At 44.5% G+C, this 20,533-nt stretch overlaps 1 protein-coding gene across 11 annotated transcripts in view; it reads left to right on the plus strand.

Moving 5' to 3' along the window:
• The first annotated feature begins 9,499 nt into the window (after positions 1-9,499).
• LOC309561739 (plasma membrane calcium-transporting ATPase 2) overlaps positions 9,500-20,533 on the plus strand; it is a 335,901-nt gene continuing 324,867 nt past the window's right edge. For 3 of the 11 annotated variants that reach the window (XM_082265743.1, XM_082265740.1, XM_082265741.1), the window contains exon 1: positions 9,504-9,703. The gene's annotated coding sequence lies outside the window, so the exon portion shown is untranslated. Of the gene's footprint in view, positions 9,704-9,814; positions 10,047-20,533 lie in introns of those variants that run through there. The other 8 variants (XM_082265748.1, XM_082265750.1, XM_082265742.1 and 5 more) reach the window with 7 other exon arrangements.

Below are 20,533 nucleotides of genomic sequence, written 5' to 3' on the forward strand. Positions count from 1 at the left end.
ATCCTTTCGGGACAGAAGTCCCCGTAATCAGCATTGGAGGCTCTTTCCCATCCAAAGTCTCTCTGAGCCTCCAAATTCCGGATCGCATATAAGGACTTAGCAATCCTGGGAAAACTGCAAGTCAGCTTACCCCTTTCCTCCAGGAACCCCTCACCTTACATAGTTGAGAACCCCTGCTTAGTCCAAACTGCATTCATATTGTCATGTCACAACCCAAATAATGTAGACATGTATCTCCAGTCCAGGACCCATCCCTGGCGTTCTGTACCCCAAAATCTTCCCTTTCCTCTCTAAAGCATATCCAATCATTATGTTTTTTATTTAACCTTCTTCGTGTAGCGATGAACCCCTGTGGCATTTTCACCAGGCTTGTACAATTCTTAAGTGGACAGATGCTGGGTGGTCCAATCCTGCTGACTTGGACACGTGCCCCCCCCCCAGCGCACTGTATTTGTCAGAGGATGAAATGCAGAAAGAACTGGCACATTGGCCAACACTGAACACAGCCACAGTAATGTGTTAAGTAGGGGTGCTTGGGCATGCGCCGTGCAAAGTATAACAGATCTTGGCTCCCAGTGGCCTATTCAAAGCCAGCAGTCAGGTCCACAAGTTGCTGAATGATCGTCAGACCCCTGTTCCCTGTTCGTGTTGCTGTATTCTTGGATTTCCTGGCACTGACCCATCCTTAACTTGAGCTTCACTTGGCTTCTCTCCTTGCTCTGACCCTTGCTTGTTCTTATGGATTTTGCTTACTGCCTGCCTCCTGTGTATGACCTTGGCTTGATCCTGACCACGCTTCTGCTTCTGTTCCTGACTGACCCCCTGTGCCTGATCCTGGTTCTGGCTCCTGACTCCGCTTCCTGTTCTGCTCACCTGTCAAGATCTGCCTGTGCATCGGGAGTTACACCTCTCTTACTGATACCTCTGCATGGTCAAGACTTCACCTGCTCATCCAGGGCAGGCTTCATCCACACGCTGGCTTGTATACAATTTTTGAAGAACAAACCGCAAGGTTGAAAAAGGCTGAGTTAGTGTCTTCTGCCCTGCTGACACCACTACATGGTCAAATACCCATCTGGTGCCTCATCTAATAATTTCTTCAGGCAACTCCACAGCTGGCAACCAGTGCTTCTTTGGGCGCAGCACTCCCTGTCACCACCTTCAGGGGTGCTCTGCACTCAGGATCAAGGGAAGCCCTCTCATCACTTGGGCCTGACCAGATACGTGCCATTATTTCTGGCAGATCAATAAGTATTGTTCTGTAGTTGCAGTGCTTTTACAAGGCCAAAACATGGGAGAATGTGCATGTGTTGGAGACAAATACTATATATGGTTTTTCAGAGGTGTAACCAGAATCTTCAAGGCCCCAGTGCAAGAAACCATGAAGGGCCCCCCGGACCCCTGGCCGGGGCCCTTCCCTTTAAGCCTGGGGCTCCTCCCACTGATCCTGGGGCCCTTTAATCTCATTGTGGGGCCCCTTATTACGATCCCGCAGTGGGACCCTTTCACAAGTTCCACAGTGGGCCCCCTTCCTGCCATCTTGGATCCTCCCCACGGTGGTGGAATGCCAGGGCCTGGTTGCAAGTGTGACCTTTGCGATCCTGGAAGTTCACCCACTGATGTCAGTAGTTTGTTATTTTTTGGTATTTTATTTGTATTATTTTTTTATCATTTTATTTTATTTTTTTACAATGTCATTGACTATGACTCTGTCCATTCAGAAAAGGAAGGAGCTGGTAAATTACATATTTACCGACCCCTTCCTGGTTCTCTATTGTGACACATCCCCTGCAGCAGCCGGCAGGAGAGGGGAGGGAGTACAGTGGGGGGGGGGGGCAGGGGAGCACACAGGGGCCCAGAGACAGCAGAACACAAGTGAACTGGATAGGAGGAGTGGCGGGGGCCGCATACAGAGGAACCAATCTCCTCCATTTTCCTCCTGCAGCTACAGGAGAAAAAAGGGGGACAGTGATTTCTCTACATGCTGCCCCTGCCGGCCCTCCTATCCAGGTGTACAGGGGAGCCGCACAGGCCCCCTGGAGCATGGGGCCCGGTTGCAACTGCAACCCCTGTAGTTACGCCCCTGTGGTTTTTATTTATTTTGCCAAGTTATTCACTTTAATTAGTCCTCTAGTTCTCATGCTGTGTGGATGGCTACTATACGCTCAAGAAAGTAACTCCCAGACACAGCAGACTTTCAGGGACTCGTTCAGTACTGGTTATTTCCAATAAAGACGTTTCTCTAGTTTACTAAAGATAAAGGATTATAATTTTTTTGTCCATCGCCAACCTTGTTTGCTTAAACCATGGTTTCTCAGCTAGGGCTCCATGGAACCCTACGGTTCCTCAAGAGGTTGCTAGGGGTTCCTTGAGCAATTAGCAGTTTCTGCCTCTTAAATAAGTTCCCATTGACACCATTGATCTTTTTAGCTATCTGTATGGGGGTAATTCTTCCCAATGACCCCAAGTGTAAGGATCATTCTTCCAACTGACCATCACACTAATGCATCATGAGTTGTAGATATAGTCATTTTTAGCAGGGGTTCCCTGAGCTCAGAAAGTATTTTCGAGGTAGAAAAACTGGCCTAAAGTTTATGTATAGACAACTTTTCTTTTTAGTTTTGGATAGAGTAGAGAAGGGTTAAAACCCCCATCATTTCCCAGCACACAATAGAACGTTGGAGGAATTCACATCCCCTCTTAGACAGGTGTCACAGGAACAGGTATCCCCCATTGGAAAAATTTTTGCTCTGGTGTCAACTGAAATATGTTGGATTTCCCATCACTTCCTATCCCAGTGACACCAGAGAAAGAAAACAGGGGGTGTGTGTTGTTTTTTTAACAACTGCAGTGTAATTAGCAGGCTGCTGGAGGGGAGGGGAGGCTGGAGAGCTGCAGGACACAACAATTGTGTCACCATGCTGGCTTTGGAATGTAGAAGGAATGTGAATATTAACAGACTGGCTAAACAGAATAGCAAGTTAAACAGTTCTGTATATGTATTTCAGTTCTGCAGGTGTCTACAATTGTGCATTTGAGTTTTATTCCTCCAACCTGGACACAGAGGGTATGGGGATGAGAGTCCTGATACTGATGAGAGGGGGCACAGAGGGTATGGAGTTGAGAGCCCGAACACTGATCAGAGGGGACACAGAGGGTATGGAGTTGAGAGCCGTACACTGATAAGAGGGGGGCACAGAGGGTATGGAGTTGAGAGCCCGGACACTGATCAGAGGGGGAAAAGAGAGTATGGGGATGAGAGTCTGGACACTGATCAGAGGGGGCACAGAGGGTATGGGGATGAGAGCCTGCATACTGATCAGAGGAGGGGAACAGAGGTTATGGGGATGATATCTAGAATACTGATCAGAGAGGGGCACAGAGGGTATGGGGATGAGAGCCCGGATACTGAATAGGGGGGGCACAGAGGGTATGGGGATGAGAGATTGTAAATTGATCAGAGGGGGGCACAGAGGGTATGGGGATGAGTGCCTGGATACTGATCAGAGGGGGGCACAGAGGGTATGGGGATGAGAGCCCGGACACTGATCAGAGTGGGGCATAGAGGGTATGGGGGTGAGAGACTGTATATTGATCAGAGGGGGGCACAGAGGGTATGGGGATGAGTGCCCGGACACTGATCAGAGGGGGGCACAGAGGGTATAGGGATGAGAACCCGGATACTGATCAGAGGGGGGCACAGAGGGTATGGGGATGAGAGACTGGATACTGATCAGAGGTGGGCACAGAGGGGATGGGGATGAGAGCCCAGATACTGATCAGAGGTGGGCACAGAGGGTATAGGGATGAGAGCCTGGATACTGATCAGAGGGGGCACAGAGGGTATGGGGATGAGAGCCTGGATACTGATCAGAGGGGGCACAGAGGGTATGGGGATGAGAGCCCGGACACTGATCAGAGGGGGGCACAGAGGGAATGGGGATGAGAGCCCGGACACTGATCAGAGGGGGGCACAGAGGTTATGGGGATGAGAGCCCGGATACTGATCAGAGGGGGGCACAGAGGTTATGGGGATGAGAGCCTGGATACTGATCAGAGGGGGCACAGAGGGTATGGGGATGAGAGCCCGGACACTGATCAGAGGTGGGCACAGAGGGTATAGGGATGAGAGCCTGGATACTGATCAGAGGGGGCACAGAGGGTATGGGGATGAGAGCCTGGATACTGATCAGAGGGGGCACAGAGGGTATGGGGATGAGAGCCCGGACACTGATCAGAGGGGGGCACAGAGGGAATGGGGATGAGAGCCCGGACACTGATCAGAGGGGGGCACAGAGGTTATGGGGATGAGAGCCCGGACACTGATCAGAGGGGGCACAGAGGGTATGGGGATGAGAGCCCGGATACTGATCAGAGGGGGCACAGAGGGTATGGGGATGAAAGCCCGGATACTGATCAGAGGGGGGCACAGAGGGTATGGGGATGAGAGCCCGGACACTGATCAGAGTGGGGCATAGAGGGTATGGGGGTGAGAGACTGTATATTGATCAGAGGGGGGCACAGAGGGTATGGGGATGAGTGCCCGGACACTGATCAGAGGGGGGCACAGAGGGTATAGGGATGAGAACCCGGATACTGATCAGAGGGGGGCACAGAGGGTATGGGGATGAGAGACTGGATACTGATCAGAGGTGGGCACAGAGGGGATGGGGATGAGAGCCCAGATACTGATCAGAGGTGGGCACAGAGGGTATAGGGATGAGAGCCTGGATACTGATCAGAGGGGGCACAGAGGGTATGGGGATGAGAGTCTGGATACTGATCAGAGGGGGCACAGAGGGTATGGGGATGAGAGCCCGGACACTGATCAGAGGGGGGCACAGAGGGAATGGGGATGAGAGCCCGGACACTGATCAGAGGGGGGCACAGAGGTTATGGGGATGAGAGCCCGGACACTGATCAGAGGGGGCACAGAGGGTATGGGGATGAGAGCCCGGATACTGATCAGAGGGGGCACAGAGGGTATGGGGATGAAAGCCCGGATACTGATCAGAGGGGGGCACAGAGGGTATAGGGATGAGAGCCTGGACACTGATCAGAGGGGGGCACAGAGGGAATGGGGATGAGAGCCCGGACACTGATCAGAGGGGGGCACAGAGGGTATGGGGATGAGAGCCCGGATACTGATCAGAGGGGGGCACAGAGGCTATGGGGATGAGAGCCCGGATACTGATCAGAGGGGGGCACAGAGGGTATGGGGATGAAAGCCCGGATACTGATCAGAGGGGGGCACAGAGGGTATGGGGATGAGAGCCCGGATACTGATCAGAGGGGGGCACAGAGGCTATGGGGATGAGAGCCCGGATACTGATCAGAGGGGGGCACAGAGGCTATGGGGATGAGAGCCCGGATACTGATCAGAGGGGGGCACAGAGGGTATGGGGATGAGTGCCCGGACACCGATCAGAGGTGGGCATAGAGGGTATGGGGATGAGAGCCCAGACACTGATCAGAGGGGGCAGAAATAATAAGAGATCCTTTATTCACCTTGGGGAGTCATTGCAGCCCCTGTGATGGGGATGTCACATTGATATCTGTGTGTGATTCCTGCCTTGCCTTTTTATGTAATCAGAATTTATTCTCTAACAAGTAATGCGGCATCGTCTTCCTCCTCTAATTAGTGTAGTAGAGGGAGGAAGGCTCATCTGGATCATCAAGTCTCTGCACAATCTTATGTACACTCAGGCCTGAGTCACTGCTGGGTTATCACAGGACACCAATCACAGGAAATCAGAGGAATGCCAAATAAATGGGCAGCAGATTGTTCATGTATAGTGATGGCATATAGTTCTCCATATTGTGTCTGTATGGACCTGTTCAGGTCTGTGCATGGTATGATTGGCACACCCCTCTCCTAAAACTGTTGCAGTGGCTGTCCTTCCCCTGTCCCCTTTGCCCAATGTATGTGCATTTCATTCCGCCAGTCCTGATTGTGTGTGCCCTGCATGCTGCCAGTCCTGAGTGTGTGTGTGTTGCATGCCACCAGTTCTGATAGTGTGTGTCTTACATGCCACCAGTCCTGATTGTGTGTGCCCTGCATGCCACCAGTCCTGATAGTGTGTGTCTTGCATGCCACCAGTCCTGATTGTGGGTGCCCTGCATGCCACCAGTCCTGATAGTGTGTGTCTTGCATGCCACCAGTCCTGATTGTGGGTGCCCTGCATGCCACCAGTCCTGATAGTGTGTGTCTTACATGCCACCAGTCCTGATTGTGTGTGCCCTGCATGCCACCAGTCCTGATAGTGTGTGTCTTGCATGCCACCAGTCCTGATTGTGGGTGCCCTGCATGCCACCAGTCCTGATAGTGTGTGTCTTACATGCCACCAGCCCTGATTGTGTGTGCCCTGCATGCCACCAGTCCTGATAGTGTGTGTCTTGCATGCTGCCAGTCCTGATAGAGTGTGCCTTGCATGCCACCAGTTCTGATAGAGTGTGCCCTGCATGCCACCAGTCTTGATAGTGTGTGCCCTGCATGCTGCCAGTCCTGATAGTGTGTGTCTTGCATGCTGCCAGTCCTGATAGTGTGTGCCTTGCATGCCACCGGTCCTGATTGTGTGTGCCTTGCATTCTGCCAGTCCTGATAGTGTGTGCCTTGCATTCTGCCAGTCCTGATAGTGTGTGTCTTACATGCTGCCAGTCCTGATAGTGATAGGGGGTGTCTTGCATGCCGCCAGTCCTGATTGTGTGTGCCCTGCATGCCACCAGTCCTGATAGTGTGTGTCTGGCATGCCGCCAGTCTTGATTGTGTGTGTCTTGCATGCCACCAGTCCTGATAGTGTGTGTCTAGCATGCTGCCAGTCCTGATAGTGTGTGTCTTGCATGCCACCAGTACTGATAGTGTGTGTCTTGCATGCCGCCAGTCCTGATAGTGTGTGCCTTGCATGCCGCCAGTCCTGATAGTGCGTGCCTTGCATGCCGCCAGTCCTGATAGTGTGTGTCTTGCATGCTGCCAGTCCTGATAGTGCGTGCACTGCATGCCACCAGTCCTGATTGTGTGTGCCTTGCATTCTGCCTGTCCTGATAGTGTGTGTTTTGCATGCTGCCAGTCTTGATTGTGTGTGCCTTGCATGCTGCCAGTCCTAATAGCGTGTGCCTTGCATGCTGCCAGTCCTAATAGCGTGTGCCTTGCATGCTGCCAGTCCTAATAGCGTGTGCCTTGCATGCTGCCAGTCCTGATAGTGTGTGCATTGAATGCTGCCAGTTCTAATTGTGTGTGGCTTGCATGCTGCCAGTCTTGAAAGTGTGTGCACTGCCGCCAGTCCTCACTGTGAATCCATTGCATGCCAAGTACCTAATGTGTGTGCTTTCCTGATTGTGTGTGCATTAAATTCTTCCAGTCCTCACTGTGTATACAGTCCTGATTGTGTGTGTGCATTGTATGCTGCCAGTTTTCAGTGTATGTGCAGTCATCATTGTGTATGCATTGCATTCTGGCAGTCCTAATTGTGTGTATATTGCATGCTGCCAGTCCCTAATGTGTGTGCAGTCCTGGCTGGGTGTGCATTGCATGCTGCCAGTCCTCGTTGTGTATCCATTGCATGCTGCCAGTCCCTGATGTATGCGCAGTCCTGACTGTATGTGCATTGCATGCTGCCAGCCCTTAGTGTGTGTGCAGTACTAATTGTGTATGCATTGCTTGCTGCCAGTGCTGATAGTGTGTGCATTGCGTGCTTCCGTTCTCTAATGTGTGTGCAGTCCTGATTGTGTATATTTCATGCTGCCAGTCCTGATTGTGTGTGCATTGCAATCCTTAATGTGTGTGCATTGCTTGCTGCCAGTCCTCAATGTGTGTGCAGTCCTGATTGTGTGTGCATTGCATGCTGCCAGTCCTCACTATGTGTACATTGCCTGCTGCCAGTCCTGATTGTGTGTGCATTGCATACTGGCAATCCTTAATGTGTGTACATTGCTTGCTGCCAGTCCTCAATGTGTGTGCAGTCCTGATTGTGTGTGTGCATTGCATGCTGCCAGTCCTGATTGTGTGTGCATTGCATGCTGCCAGTCCTCTCTATGTGTGCATTGCATGCTGCCAGTCCTGATTGTGTGTGCATTGCATACTGCCAGTCCTTATTGTGTGTGCATAGCATACTGCCAATTCTCATTAAGTGTGCATTGCATGCTGCCAGTCCTGATTGTATGTGCATTGCATGCTGCCAGTCCTGATTGTGTGTGCATTGCTTGTTGACAGTCTTTAATGTGTGTGCAGTCCTGATTATGTATGCATTGCATGCTGCCAGTCCTCTCTGTGTGCATTGCATGCTGCCAGTCCTCTCTGTGTGCATTGCATGCTGCCAGTCCTGACTGTGTGTGCATTGCATGCTGCCAGTCCTGACTGAGTGTGCATTGCATACTGCCAGTCCTGATTGTGTGTGCATTGCATGCTGGCAATCCTTAATGTGTGTGCATTGCTTGCTGGCAGTCCTGACTGTGTGTGCATTGCATGATGTCAGTCCTCATTGTGTATCCATTGCATGCTGCCAGTCCCTGATCTATGTGCAGTCCTGACTGTATGTGCATTGCATGCTGCCAGCCCTTAGTGTGTGTGCAGTACTAATTGTGTATGCATTGCATGCTGCCAGTCCTGATAGTGTGTGCATTGCGTGCTTCCGTTCTCTAATGTGTGTGCAGTCCTGATTGTGTGTGTATATCATGCTGCCAGTCCTGATTGTGTGTGCATTACAATCCTTAATGTGTGTGCATTGCTTGCTGCCAGTCCTCAGTGTGTGTGTAGTCCTGATTGTGTGTGCATTGCATGCTGCCAGTCCTCACTATGTGTACATTGCATGCTGCCAGTCCTCACTATGTGTGCATTGCATGCTGCCAGTCCTGATTGTATATGCATTGCACGCTGCCAGTCCTCTCTATGAGTACATTGCATGCTGCCAGTCCTAAATGTGTGTGTATTTCATACTGCCAGTCCTGATTGTGTGTGCATTGCATGCTGCCAGTCCTGATTGTGTGTGCATTGCATACTGCCAGTCCTGATTGTGTGTGCATTGCATACTGCCAGTCCTGATTGTGTGTGCATTGCATACTACCAGTCCTGATTGTGTGTGCATTGCATACTACCAGTCCTGATTGTGTGTGCATTGCATGCTGCCAGTCCTGATTGTGTGTGCATTGCATACTACCAGTCCTGATTGTGTGTGCATTGCATGCTGCCAGTCCTGATTGTGTGTGCATTGCATACTACCAGTCCTGATTGTGTGTGCATTGCATACTGCCAGTCCTGATTGTGTGTGCATTGCATGCTGCCAGTCCTGATTGTGTGTGCATTGCATACTACCAGTCCTGATTGTGTGTGCATTGCTTGCTGCCAGTCCTGATTGTGTGTGCATTGCATGCTGCCAGTCCTGATTGTGTGTGCATTGCATGCTGCCAGTCCTGAATGTGTCCCCAGGGCAGTGTTATAGGCACAAATGACAGAACAATGCTTCTTCATTCCTTGCCATCATGCTCCCTCCTCCCTGTGTAGCCAGTAAACATCCTCCTGTGCATCCCCTGTGATCACTGCACCACTGGGATGCTGTGCCTCTCTCCCCCTACCTGCTTGGTAAGATGGTACAGTCTGCAGAGAGGCTCCTGTAATGTATCCAGCTTGATCAATGTGCTCCAGATGCTGGAGAGCGATGCCTCTGCTCCTGTGTCATTGAAGTCATTCTGGATTTGTGATGAGATCTGAGTAAGTATCTCCATTTGTAGCATGCATAGAGGAGAGGTGGATCCTGCACACACCTCCCTTCTTCTCTCCTTCTCTCCTTCTTCCATCCTCTGCCAGGCACAGTCTTCTGCTCTAGGTGACTCACCCCCCTATAGGCAGTCATAGGGCCCTGGGCCCCTCCAGGTGCTCCTAGCCCCCCCCCTCACCCCTGGATTGTATGCTGTATTGATGGAAAGGATGGATTCAGGGAGTCCAGCTGGAGGACCTTTGGCTGATGAAGACTGAAGGCTGTGATTGATGGTCAGCCTGCATTGTGCCGCATTCAGGACAGATCCCATGTAAGTCATAGTGGATCCAGGAGAAGGTGAGCCTGGAATCTTCCTTCATATACAGGGAAGGTCATTAGCAGGACTTCCCATCAATGATTCCTGGCTAATCCCAGGATTATTACAATGTGAAGAGATAGGGGTGCCAGGGGCTGGGGGGGGGGGGGGGGCATTTATAAATTGGGTCTTTTTCTGCTCAGATGTGACATCATCATCAGAGAAATGACATCTTCCCATCCTACAGGTCATACAGGCCACTTCCAATAGGACATATATATTGGATACATTGTATCTGAGCTGCATACGTGTATACATTGTATCTGAGCTGTATACGTGTATACATTGTATCTGAGCTGTATACGTGTATACATTGTATCTGAGCTGTATACGTGTATACATTGTATCTGTGTTCTGTACATTGTTACTGTGTTCTATAGATGTACAGGCTGTAGATGTGATATATGTATACATTATATCTGTGTTGTATAAATGTATACATTGTATTTGTGTTGTATAGATGTATACATTCTATCCATGATGCATACATTGTATCTGTGTTGCATAGATGTATACATTGTATCCGTAATGCATACATTGTATGTGTGTAGTATAGATGTATACATTGTACCCATGATGTATACATTGTCTCTGTGTTGCACACATTCTATCCATGATGCATACATTGTATCTGTGTTGTATAGATGTATACATTATATCCATTATGTATACATTGCATCTGTGTTGTATAGATGTATATATTATATCCATGATGTATACATTGCATCTGTGTTGTATAGATGTATACATTATATCCATTATGTATACATTGCATCTGTGTTGTATAGATGTATATATTATATCCATGATGTATACATTGCATCTGTGTTGTATAGATGTATACATTATATCCATGATGTATACATTGTATCTGTGTTGTATAGGTGTATACATTATATCCATGATGTATACATTGTACCAGTGATCTATACATTGTATCTGTGTTGTATAGATGTATACATTGTACCTGTGATGCATACATTGTATCTGTGTTATATAGATGTATACAATATATCCATGATGCATACACTGTATCTGTGTTGTATAGATGTATACATTGTACCTGTGATGCATACACTGTATCTGTATATATAGAATATAATGATATTTTAGGGCTTAGATCATTCCCTGACAAGCAGGTGACACAATGTCAGATTTCAGGGTTTTTTCCTGCAGTGCTTCTCTGCGGCAAATTGCCATTTCCATAGTCGGGATTGAAGCTGCAGCCCAAGGTGACATTGTGCAGAAATGGGGCATCGCCGATCCACATCGCATGGGACTTGGTGGGAAGATTGTTTGTCCTGTATAGCGCAGATTGACGCCTTTCTAAGTCTATTAGAGATTCCGTTCACAGCTGGAAAGTCTGATTCCAGCTGCTGCAACCTCTGACTTGTGTGTGTAGGTAGGTCCTCCTGCAGGGGATTGTACGATATACTGTATGTTGTAGGTAGGTCCTCCTGCAGGGGATTGTACAATATACTGTATGTTGTAGGTAGGTCCTCCTGCAGGGGATTGTACAATATACTGTATGTTGTAGGTAGGTCCTCCTGTAGGGGATTGTACAATATACTGTATGTTGTAGGTAGGTCCTCCTGTAGGGGATTGTACAATATACTGTATGTTGTAGGTAGGTCCTCCTGCAGGGGATTGTACGATATACTGTATGTTGTAGGTAGGTCCTCCTGCAGGGGATTGTACAATATTCTGTATGTTGTAGGTAGGTCCTCCTGCAGGGGATTGTACAATATACTGTATGTTGTAGGTAGGTCCTCCTGTAGGGGATTGTACAATATACTGTATGTTGTAGGTAGGTCCTCCTGCAGGGGATTGTACGATATACTGTATGTTGTAGGTAGGTCCTCCTGCAGGGGATTGTACGATATACTGTATGTTGTAGGTAGGTCCTCCTGCAGAGGTTTGTATGATAAATGTTTTATGTAGGTCCCCCTGCAGAGGATTGCACCATATGTGTAGTGTAGCTTGTGTAGGTAGGTCCTCTCGCAAGGGATTGTATGATATATATTGTATTTAGATCCCCTACAGGGCATTATATAATATATATTGTATGTAGATCCCCCCTGCAGGGTGTTATATGATATATATTGTAGGTAGGTCCTCCTGCAAGGCATTATATAATATATATTGTATGTAGATCCCCCCTGCAGGGTGTTATATGATATATATTGTAGGTAGGTCCTCCTGCAGGGCATTATACCATATATATTGTATGTAGATCCCCCCTGCAGGGTGTTATATGATATATATTGTAGGTAGGTCCTCCTGCAAGGCATTATATAATATATATTGTATGTAGATCCCCCCTGCAGGGTGTTATATGATATATATTGTAGGTAGGTCCTCCTGCAGGGCATTATACCATATATATTGTATGTAGATCCCCCCTGCAGGGTGTTATATGATATATATTGTAGGTAGGTCCTCCTGCAAGGCATTATACCATATATATTGTATGTAGATCCCCTGCAGGGCATTACACCATATATATTGTATGTAGATCCCCTGCAAGGCATTACACCATATATATTGTATGTAGATCCTCCTTCAGGGCATTATACGATATGTTGTAAGTAGATCCCCTGCAAGGGATTGCATGATATATGTTGTAAGTAGGTCCTCCTGAAGAGGGCTGCACGAAATGTGTTATGTAGTGTGTAGACAGGTCCCCCTGCAGGGCATTATACAATATATATTGTATGTCGGTCCTCCTGCAGGAGATTGTATAACATATGTTGTAGGTAGGTCATCCTGCAGGGGATTGTATGATATATGTTGTAGAGGGTTGCACGAAATGTGTTATGTAGTGTGTGTAGACAGGTTCTCCTGCATGGCATTATATGATATATATTGTATGTAGATCCCCCCTGCAGGGCATTATACCATATATATTGTATGTTGGTTCTGCAGGAGATTGTATGATATATGTTGTAGGTAGGTCCTCCTGAAGAGGGCTGCACGAAATGTGTTATGTAGTGTGTGTAGACAGGTCCTCCTGCAGGGCATTATATGATATATATTGTATGTAGATCTCCTGCATGGGATTGTATGATGTATGTTGTAGGTAGGTCCTCCTGCAGGGCATTATATGATATATGTTGTAGGTAGGTCCTCCTGCAGGGGATTCTATGATATATCTTGTATGTCGGTCCTCCTGCAGGGGATTCTATGATATATGTTGTAGGTAGGTCCTCCTGCAGGGGATTCTATGATATATGTTGTAGGTAGGTCCTCCTGCAGGGCATTATACAATATATATTGTATGTCGGTCCTCCTGCAGGGGATTCTATGATATATGTTGTAGGTAGGTCCTCCTGCAGGGGATTCTATGATATATATTGTAGGTAGGTCCTCCTGCAGGGCATTATATGATATATCTTGTATGTCGGTCCTCCTGCAGGGGATTCTATGATATATCTTGTATGTCGGTCCTCCTGCAGGGGATTCTATGATATATATTGTAGGTAGGTCCTCCTGCAGGGGATTCTATGATATATGTTGTAGGTAAGTCCTTCTGAAGAGGGTTGCCCAATCTGTGTTGTGTAGTGTGTGTAGACAGGTCCTCCTGCAGAGGATTGTATGATATTTGTCATGTCCCTCATTAGCAGAGAAGGTCGTTCCCATTGTATGTAGCACAAGGTCAGCACAAGAAGCAGCTTCCCCTGAAATCAGCTCAGCTCTTCTTTATATAAAATTATTATTATTGTTATTATTATTATTATTATTATTATTATCAGTACAGCTATCATGGGGGGTTCTGTATTTTTTAGTAATTATGATAGATGAACACTTCTGGCTTCCTTTCATTTACCATCTAATAGCCATCTGTCACATAATTCAGGGAACCCCCTGGTACCCCTTCTTCTTAGGTTGTGTGATTTCCTGCTCTTCAGTACACTTATGTTGCATCACTTGTTTGCTGTTGGATCACAAGCTCCTGTGATCAGTCTGCTTGGATGTCATAATGTATACAGTATTGTGATTGAGAGTCCTTCTGTAATGTGCCGGAGTCCCATGGTAGTCCCAGGCAGTTGGCAAAACACCCAGCAATGCCCCCTATGGGTTAAAAGGGCGTCCGCTGCTGGACATTCCCAGTATGGGGACCGGTGACCCCCCCCCTCCCCTCCTCTTCCAGTGTCTCTGCGGCAAAGTGGAATGAGTAGTGAGCTCAACATGATGTAAGACACAGGTGACCCCGCACACATCTGTAGGGTGACACGTCTGACTCCAGTATCCCATCGCCAGAAAAATGGGCGACAGTCCAGACCCCTTCCAAAAAACAATAAAAAATAAAAAATCTACAGAGACTGCTGTCCATCCCGGCCCCCCTTCCATTATTGATCGCTGCGGAGTGAGCTGTGCAGGATATTGGTGACATCTGCCTGAATTTCACACTTCAAGGCCATTCACTTCCTTCTTTTTATACACAAACATGAATATTTCACCATGTGATCGCATGGCATTAAAAATTCAAGATATGTGCAATACAAAACCAACTAGCCCCCCTCATTCTAGAACTTCCCATTGCTGGTGTCACATGGATAAAAAAATAATCATTTACCATGTAAAAATGATTTTCTGTACAAACTGTATATGTGCAAAAATTGGATACATTATATCTATGTTTTTTTCTATGTGCAAAAATAAGATACATTACATCTAAGTCTTTTTTTTTTTTTTTTTGCATGTGCACAAATAAAATACATTATATCTATGTTTTTTTCCATGTGCAAAAATAGGATACAGTATATGTATTTTATTTATTTATTTATTTATTTATTTTGCATGTGCAAAAATAAGATGTATTATATCTATGTGTTTTCTATGTGCAAAATAAAATACATTATAACTATGTTTTTTTTTTTTTCCTGTGCAAAAATAAGATACATTCTATCTATGGGGTTTTTTTGCCTGTGCAAAAATAAGATACATTATATCTTTTTTTCCATGTGCAAAAATATGATACATTGTATCTTTTTTTTTCTTGTACAAAAACAAGGTACATTATATCTTTTTTTTTCCATGTGCAAAAATAAGATACAGTATATCTATGTTTTTTTTTTTTTTTTTTTTTTTTTTTGCATGTGCAAAATTAAGATACATTATATCTTTTTCTTTTCATGTGCAAAAATAAGATACAGTATATCTATGAATTTTTTTTTTTTTTGCATAGGCAAAAATAGGATACATTATATCTTTTTATTTTTCCATGCGCAAAAATATCAAACCAAATATCTTTTTTTTTTTCTTGTACAAAAACAAGATATATCTTTTTTTTTCCATGTGCAAAAATAAGATACATTACATTTTATCTTTATTTTCCATGTGCAAACAAAAAGAGACATTATATCTATGTTTTTTTTTATTTTTTTGCATGTGCAAAAATAAGATACATTATATCTTTTTTTTTTTTTTTTTTGCATGTGAAAATATAGGATACATTATATTTTTTTTCCCATGTGCAAAAATATGATACAATATATCTTTTTTTTTTCCATGCGCAAAAATAAGATACACTATATCTTTTTTTTTTTGCATGTGCAAAATTAAGATACATTATATCTTTTTCTTTTCATGTGCAAAAATAAGATACAGTATATCTATGAATTTTTTTTTTTTTTTTTGCATAGGCAAAAATAGGATACATTATATCTTTTTATTTTTCATGCGCAAAAATATCAAACCAAATATCTTTTTTTTTTTCTTGTACAAAAACAAGATATATCTTTTTTTTTCCATGTGCAAAAATAAGATACATTACATTTTATCTTTTTTTTCCATGTGCAAACAAAAATAGACATTATATCTATGTTTTTTTTTATTTTTTTGCATGTGCAAAAATAAGATACATTATATCTATGGTTTTTTTTTTTTTTTTTTTTGCATGTGCAAAATTAAGATACATTATATCTTTTTCTTTTCATGTGCAAAAATAAGATACAGTATATCTATGAATTTTTTTTTTTTTTTTGCATAGGCAAAAATAGGATACATTATATCTTTTTATTTTTCCATGCGCAAAAATATCAAACCAAATATCTTTTTTTTTTTCTTGTACAAAAACAAGATATATCTTTTTTTTTCCATATGCAAAAATAAGATACATTACATTTTATCTTTTTTTTCCATGTGCAAACAAAAAGAGACATTATATCTATGTTTTTTTTTATTTTTTTGCATGTGCAAAAATAAGATACATTATATCTTTTTTTTTTTTTTTTTTTTTTTGCATGTGAAAATATAGGATACATTATATTTTTTTCTCATGTGCAAAAATATGATACAATATATCTTTTTTTTTTTCCATGCGCAAAAATAAGATACACTATATCTTTTTTTTTTTTTCTTGTACAAAAATAGGATGCATTATGTCTATTTTTTTTTTTTATTTTTTTTTTCTTTGCATGTGCAAAAATGAGATACAGTATATATTCTTTTTTCCATGCACAAAAATAAGATACATTATATATATTTTTTTCTTGTACAAAAATAGGATGCATTATGTCTGTTTTTTTGTTTTTTTTTTGTTTTTTTTTTTGCATGTTATATATATAATGTTTTTTTTTTTCATGTGCAAAAATAAGATACATTATATCTATTTTTGCATGAGCAAAAAAAAGATACATTATACCTTTTTTTTTTCTATGTGCAAAAATAAGATAATATCCTATGGGTTTTTTTCCTTCCTCTGGATCAGCTGAGCATGTAGGGTTCTGTATATGGGGGTTTTCTATTTCTATGAACCCGATGGACTTGTGTAATTATGACTTCACGTTGAATTGTTCTTCTGGTTGTGTAGATGAGGGAAGGAATGGAAGAGTTTCATTAGTAAATGTAGGATAAGACGTGAGAGATTGGTGTCAGGGAAAAGGGTTTACGATGCCGGAACGATTATCTGGAATGATCCTAATTGATTCCGAGCTTCTACATCGATGGCGGACTCTCAGAGGCCTTATCTTGGCTCGGAAATTCCCAATATTCCTAAATATTCCGATCAGGATGATTTGTGGTATCTGCACAGCTGTAAAGATAACAGTTGCAGCGTTTTAGGTCAGCACTTTAATTGGAGCGGGAGGAAAGGGAATGGAATTGGGTTAATGAGAAGAAAGTGAAATTTACAGGAGAGCTGCCGCCGCCTTCTATTTATTCTCCTTCTTTTCTGTTTGTTTTGTAATAGAAAATATTTATTAGGATTAGTAAATATGTTTTTGTTTGTTCTATTTCTTATTTTTATTTCCTTCTCCGTGCATTCGGAATATTCCATGAAAAGTAAAGGGGGTGTTTTTCATGTCAGGGGGGGTTTGTGTCTCTATTGATCACGTATGGTGGGGGTGTAATGTGCGGTGTATCAGGTGCCGTGTATTATTCAAGTCCATATAGAAGCTGAGACGTATTGTTGCACATGTTGGTTATTTCTATTATTTTCTGTAGTTTATTGCTGTATTATGTAAAAGAAGGAGGCCTGGTGACTTTTCCTAGTTGGCCTTGGCCGAGTGCAAGCTCTGTGGGCATGCAGGACGTTCTCCTGGGTGGCTCCTACAGCTGGATTTTCAGGGCCTCCAACCATTATTATGATTCCTTATAGTCCTTGTAGTCAGCTGTAGTAGGTGGGTGCAATTTGTAGCTTTCCTATGCAAGCTGCTTTATAGAAGAATTCAGAAGCTGGAAATGATCATCTAGGGGTGGTTAGAGATGACATGTGGGAAAGACTCCCCCGGGGACACGGGCACCACGTGGCAGCAATCAGTTCAGTGGCACCATTCTGTCACTAAGGCAGTAATGCCTCACCTTGGTTATGGGTCACACTGTCCTAATGGGAGGTCATAGCGATGTTCCTTGCACATGGCTCCTTTTTCTATCGTTCCATACACATGGTTCTATTCCTTGCATTCCATACACAAGGCCCCTTTTCCTTATGTTCCATACACTAGGCCCCTTTTCCTAACATTCCATGCACATGGTTCTATTCCTGACATTCCATACACAAGGCCCCTTTTCCCTTTTTTTCCATGCACAAGGCCCCTTTTCCTTATGTTCCATACACATGGCCCCTTTTTCTTATATTCCATGCACAAGGCCCCTTTTCCTTATGTTTCATGCACAAGGACCCTTTTTCTTATATTCCATGCACAAGGCCCCTTTTCCTTATGTTTCATGCACAAGGCCCCTTTTCCTTATATTCCATGCACAAGGCCCCCTTCCCTTATGTTTCATACACATGGCCCCTTTTCCTTATGTTCCATGCACAAGGCCCCTTTTCCTTAGGTTCCATACACATGGCCCCTTTTCCTTCTGTTCCATACACATGGCCCCTTTTCCTTATGTTCCATACACATGGCCCCTTTTCCTTATGTTTCATGCACATGGCCCCTTTTCCTTATGTTTCATGCAAAAGGCCCCTTTTCCTTATGTTCCATACACATGGCCCCTTTTCCTTATGTTTCATGAACAAGGACCCTTTTCCTTATATTCCATGCACAAGGCCCCTTTTCCTTATGTTTCATGCACAAGGACCCTTTTCCTTATATTCCATGCACAAGGCCCCTTTTCCTTATGTTTCATGCACAAGGACCCTTTTTCTTATATTCCATGCACAAGGCCCCTTTTCCTTATGTTTCATGCACAAGGCCCATTTTCCTTATGTTCCATACACATGGCCCCTTTTCCTTATGTTTCATGCACATGCCCCCTTTTCCTTATGTTCCATACACATGGCCCCTTTTCCATATGTTTCATGCACAAGGACCCTTTTCCTTATATTCCATACACATGGCCCCTTTTCCTTATGTTTCATGCACATGGCCCCTTTTCCTTATGTTTCATGCACTAGGCCCCTTTTCCTTATGTTTCATACACATGGCCGCCTTTCCTGATGTTCCATATACATGGCCCCTTTTCCTTATGCTCCACACACAAGGCAACTTTTCCTGATGTTTCATGCTCAAGGCCCTTTTCTTGGTGTACCATGCACTAGGCCCCTTTTCCTGACATTCAATGTTTAAGGTTCCTTTCCCTGATGTTCCACGCTCAAGACCTGTTTCATGGTGTTCCATGCACAACACCCCCATTTTTGGTGTTCCATGCACAAGGCCCCCATTTTTTGTGTTCCATGCACAAGGCCCCCCTTTTTGGTGTTCAATGGGCAAGGCCTATTTCTTGGTATTCCATGCACACAGCCTCTTTTCCTGATGTCCAGTGCACTACGCCCCTTTTCCTGACATTCAATGTTTAAGGCCCCTTTTCCTGATCTTCCACGCACAAGACCCTTTCATGGTGTGTCCATGCACAAGGCCCACTTTTTTGGTGTTCCACATACAAGGCCCTTTTCTTGGTGTTCCACATACAAGGCCCTTTTCTGGGTGTTCCACATACAAGGCCCTTTTCTTGGTGTTCCACATACAAGACCTATTTCTGGGTGTTCCATGCACAAGGCCCCTTTTCCTGATGTTTCAGCAATAAGATCCTCTTTCCTGGTATTCCATGGGCAAGGTCCTTTTACTCAATGTTCCATGGGCAAGGTCCTTTTTCCTTTGGTTCCCTGCAGAAGGTCCCTTTTCCCAATGTTCCATGCACAGGGCCCCTTTTCCTAGGATTCCATATACTGGGCTCTTTTTCTTGAAATAACTTTCAATAGCGGTGGTAATTTATTACATGAAGAGCAGAATAGAGCGGTTTGGCTGATAGAACAGGTAGGTGAGCACACTGATCTAAGGCCAGCTAGGTAGCTGTATATTACAGTACAGATAATAATGCACAATATTATGAAGATGTGATATTACACAGTAAAAGTTGTCGTGTTGTGGCCCTTTTCTTCTCTACACCTCATGCAGCAGCCTGGGCTGCCTCCTCTTCTTACATCTCTTATATAATACTCTGTTTGGCCTTTGTGTTGATTGATTCATATTTGTAGTAATCTGTTAAAGAATTCCTCATTAGATTTTGTTTAAAGTGCAACTCCACTTTTGTTGAGAAAAAAAAAAACATCCCCTTCAGGTAATTTTTGTACTTTGCGAAGGAATTTAACATACTTTGTAGCAGGGTCTGATTCCTGATTAGGAGGGCCTGATTATTGGATAAGAGGGTCCGATTCTTGCACGGGAGAGTCTGATTCCTTTGTCGGAGGGTCTGATTCCCAAATGGGAAGGTCTGATTATTTGTGAAAAGAGTCCAATTCCTTTATGGAAGTGTCTGATTCCTGGATGGGAGGGTCGGATTCCTGGATGGGAGGGTCAAGTTCCTAGAGGGAAGGGTTGAATTCCTGAATGGGAAAGTCAGGTTTCTTGGATGGGAGGGTCTGATTTCTGAATCGGAGGGTCTGATTCCAGAATGGGAGGGTCTGATTTCCGAATTGGAGGGTCTGATTATTGGATAAAAGGGTCCAATTTCTGGAGGGTCTGGTTCCTGGAGGGGTTGGTCTGATTCCTGGATAGGAGGGTCTGGTCCCTGGAGGAAA

Source organism: Pelophylax lessonae (genome assembly GCF_965119305.1).
Source record: "Pelophylax lessonae genome assembly, chromosome: 8".
NCBI classification, from domain to species: domain Eukaryota; kingdom Metazoa; phylum Chordata; class Amphibia; order Anura; family Ranidae; genus Pelophylax; species Pelophylax lessonae.